Here is a 4858-nt window from a genome sequence, read left to right as displayed (position 1 = left end):
CACAGAATGAAATCCTGTGTTCTCCTGGCATTTAATCTGGATCACATATTATGATTACATTATGATAATTCGGGAGCAAATGTTCTCCTGAACATGATAGGCAACAATAGCAGGTTGCTAGGCAGCCCACAGCTGGGCTGCAGCAAAGGAGGCAGCACGACCTTGCACCGGCCCAAAGAAAGACATACTCTAGAGTACATTCTGAGATAAAACGGGTGGATCCCGCAGTTGTTGTGGATTCAAATCTCCTTCTCTTTTCTATATCTATGTGTGTAGATATATGTGTGTATATCTGTGTGTGTGTGTGTATGCACACACGTGTGTATTTAAATGCACCTACTTTCTTGACCAATTTAAGAAAAGAATTACTCCTTTGAGGTGGTTCTTCCTGTCTAAGCTTGAGTTTCTATTTCAATAACTGCAATTTCATCTTGGTAGGCTGCTCATCCGGTTAGGGTTGCTGTTTCTAGACTACACCTTAGCAGTGTGGAAATTACTGAAGCACAGATCCTTTGTGATCTTATATTGGAATGTTGGTGTTTCACCCCTATACATTATGTTAAATTCTAAGAAAAAAATGCACCTCATAGGTAATGGATGGAGAAACACTGATCAAGACATTTTTGGATTCTAAGTTACCAAAGTATTGAACAAAATCTCTCAGAAGTACAGTGCAGCCAATGTCAAATGGGAAAACTGTTCATATATTATGAACTTCTAAGAGTAGTAACATCAAAAGTTACATAATAAACAATGGCTCTGATTGTCCATCATCCCATTCATTTAACTGGAGAAAAGCAAATAAATACCGACTTAGTACACAAGGTACTGAAGAGCCTAATAAGACTCAAAATTCATCATTAATTGATCCTGAAAAACATGTTCCTATTCAAGTAATGTCTGGGAAAAAAAAAGACAGGATAAAGGGAGATTTGAAAACTGTTTCTTTATACACATCAAAGTTAGCAAAGCCATCCACTATGTGTCATCTGAAGAGGTGTTAAACCAAAGGACTTTTTCTGGACCATCTAACTTGGGTAAATTCTTCAAAGGCACATTATTAGGAAGGATGTTATATTCTTCAGTCAGTGCTCCAGAATCACCATTGAATGGAATTTATGGAAACCCACTGAATTTCAATAGCACGCAAAGACCTAGAGCAAACTCTTGTGCTCCTAGAAGTAGTTTTAGAAAAAGCTTAGCTCAATCCTCAGACAATATTATGCATATTACTAGTGACAAAAATGGTAAGGTCCCACAACTGTTCACATTCCATTCAGAGTTCATTTCTTGCACCTTCATCTATAACCAGATCACACTCCTTAATTAGAGCTATAGATATTACAGTCTTGTAAATACTAACAGCTATCCATTAGAGTACCTCTGCACTCATGTATGCTAACAAGAAACTATCAGCAATAAGAAGTATGAAATGAGAGTGAACATTTGGGGTAAGGATTTATTAGGTCTTATGCTGCTAGTGTAAAGACATTGGCTTTACAATGGCCCAGGTGCAACTTTCACTTTAGGTTATTGGATGGTTCGTCTTTTTCTACTGAAATCAAGCTGGCCTCAAGTTTCTGGGACTGTGATGGATCACAATTAATGGAAATAAGAATCCACCTGCTGATGTATGTGTAGAAGATGATGCTACAGTTTGGGCTAAGGATAAAGCTACTAACGAGGACCAATAATTAACTGATAATGAAAGTTATAGAACAGAAAATGAACAGACCATGAACCATGATGCTAAAATAGATACCTGAGTGAAGGTGTGAATAATATTTCCTTGTCTTCTTTATCATCTTCTGATAACAATGATTTAAGTGAAGACTTCAGAGAATATTTAATAGGTGCAAAAGACTTCAACAGAACTTGAATAACTCTAGAGGAAATTTATCTCAAAGAAGAAAAATATGAAAAGGTACCACCCCAGAATATATCTGATTCTCACAAGGAAAATGAAAAATCATTCAGTGAAACTGATAAATAGATATAAACATCTCTAACATGAGTGAATATACAAAACATACTTCTAGGAATAATTTGATTTTACCAGACACAGATTTTAGAGCTGGTTCTTCATTTGGACTCTCCATCTGATAGCTGTAATGGAACATACATGTGGAAAGAAGAGGGCTTGGAACCCACTGGAAATGTCTATCCAATTGGGAGTTATGAGTCCTATGAAATGAACAGCATACATATTTTGAATAATCTTGAATTATGTGAATTTGAAGATGATGGCTTTCTGATACACATCTTGAAAATGTGGAGCATGAAAATATGAACTGCTTTGACTGACCAGACAGAAGTGTTCAACAGCCTCAGGAAGAATTTTGGAAAAGGTCACCCTAGAAGTTGAGTAGACAGGAACACTACCATCTCAGTCATCCTAACCACTATAATTATCATGGAAAAAGTAATATGAGTGGAGGCTCTCCCTATAGTGAACTTTCTTTGGGTCATTTTGAAAGCTATGGAGAGACACCCCTTTTCCAGGTTCAGAAAATGTAGATGTACCAGAAAATGCAGTGATGCTGAATGAGATGACCCTCCAACACATGGTTCAGGATTGGACCTTTGTAAAAACTCAGTTACTCAAGCTGAAACACCTCCTGCATCAGCATGAAGGAAATGGTTCATGGCATGATATTCAACTATCATTGCCATCTAGTACAGAACCAGAAGTTGGTGATGAAGTATAGGAGAATGAAGATTTATTAAATGAAATAAAATGAGTTAAAGAGAAAATAAACACAAAAGATGAAAAGATCCAACAAATAGAACTTCAGCTTGCAATTTACTATAACCACCACCAAAAATTAAGGAGGAAAAATGCACACATACTGATAAATATACCAAAACACCCTGGAAACAAATTCCTCCTCAAGTGCTACAACCTTCCAGCAGCCTTCCCAGACCAACAGACCATGCCAGGAGAGAATGAATATAGCCACAACATAGGGAGATCCCCAGCGAAGGTGCAATCCAAGACATGTGTCAAGGCTTCGCATATCTGGATGAAGGCTTTACATATGACTTGCAATAAGAAAGCAACTATGGTTTGGAAAACCAGCCTTTTTCATCAGGCCCACATTAACAATGGATGTGGCTAAGAGTACATTTTCTGAAACAAACTTCAACATGACTGTAAATGCTCAAGAGCCTTATCATTTGCCAAGTGATAAAATTAGTGACATGCAGTTTATACCCACTTTTCTTCAGACACCTCTCCAGTCTAGTACAGTAGACCAGGCTAAGAGAGTTAGAAGCTGTACATTTCATCTCATGTCCTTGCAGCTTTTAAAGCCATCCATCTTGATTCTGTGATACCTCCTCCAGTTTCTGAATCATCTCCAAGCAGGACTCCCACTTGGAAGAAGTCTTTGATAATCACAGCATGTAACTCAGCAAAACTTCAGTCAACATCAAATAAGAAAAAAAAATCGTACAACTAATCGGAATCTGAGAGTGCCTAAGCTCTGCCACCCTTCAGGTTCTTTCAAACAAAAACAAATAAACAACCTCCAACAAGAGCCTCAAAGCTTCTAAGCCAAACAAGCATCTCAAACACACTAAGACAAAGAAAATAAATCATGTAGAATCCAAATGGCAATTTACATTTTGGGGATTCTTTGGCCTCTAATCATTATTCCAGTCTTCTTAAACCAAAGATATATTAAGTACATAGCCGTCACCTGCCAATTTGTTTTTTAAAAAACCATCTGTTCTGTAATCATTTTATATGCTCTTTGCTAATGTAGTACAGGCTCTATTGAAAACCTGGAAATTTTAAAATTGAAGTTGGAAAGCTTCTACTAGTTTCACTCTTCCATATTCTGGTTCCAAGTACATGTCATTCAAGCATACTTATCTCAAGTAAATGCAAATGTTTGCTTACCCATTTCAGAGGCCTGCCAAAGGCTCTAATCATGTTATTTATCCCCCTGTACTTCGGAAAATTCATATTACGCTTAGCAGGCAAGAAATATGGTTTCCTGGCTTAATCCTGTTAGAATCCCTATTCATTGTAGTTATTAGAACCTCACTCCTTTTCACTTGTATCCCCTGTGAATATGGCTATGATTTTAACTAAAGACACGGGAATTAATGGAAGTTCGTAGTCTGTAAGTAGAGTTCTGGCCAATGCTTTATATATTTAAAAGGTCTATACAAAAACTTTGTGATGAATAAAGGAGATTAGGCTTCTAATAAATAAATAAATACTTTAATATTTGCATTATTTAAATATATTTTAACCTTTAAGGTTTCTCATTCCTTGAATTCTTTGAGTTTAGGTAATTTCAGTAAAAATCATCAGGTGAGATACAGATTTTAAAGCTTTTTGAGGTTGCCATATGATGTGGAAACTTCTATCCTTAAATGATAATTTGGAAAGACAATTATTTCACTAAATTAAAATGTTTTAATTTATGAATTTTGTTGAGAAATTTTGACTGGGTAGCAAAAAAATAGGTAATATGGAAGTAAATACAAATATTTTTATACAGTCCATGGTTTTTTGTTTGTAATAAATTTTAATTTTCAAAAATATTTTGTTGAGGCAAAACGTATATAATAAGCTACACATATTAAAATGTTCAATTTAATAATTTTAACATACATACACGTGTGTTTTATATATATACACACACATACAGCTGATCCTCTGTGCCTGTGGTTCCACATCAAAAAATTCAACCAAATTCAAATTAAATATATTCAAAATAATAGTAGTATATACAGTTTATGTTCTAATAAACAGAGATAAACTTTCTTGAAAATGTTTCTAATTATTTTAGAATATTTAGCTATGGTTTGGCTCTTTTCCCCAGCCAAATCTCATCTCGAATTG

General features: G+C 35.4%; 1 pseudogene; it reads left to right on the top strand.

Moving 5' to 3' along the window:
• The first annotated feature begins 593 nt into the window (after nucleotides 1–593).
• On the top strand, nucleotides 594–3686 carry LOC126937767 (serine-rich coiled-coil domain-containing protein 2-like; annotated as a pseudogene).
• The last annotated feature ends 1172 nt before the right edge of the window (nucleotides 3687–4858 follow it).

This window comes from Macaca thibetana, chromosome 15 (genome assembly GCF_024542745.1).
Source record: "Macaca thibetana thibetana isolate TM-01 chromosome 15, ASM2454274v1, whole genome shotgun sequence".
In the NCBI taxonomy this organism is placed as follows: domain Eukaryota; kingdom Metazoa; phylum Chordata; class Mammalia; order Primates; family Cercopithecidae; genus Macaca; species Macaca thibetana.
Note: the sequence above shows the minus strand (reverse complement) of the source record. Positions and strands in the feature narration are given on the sequence as shown.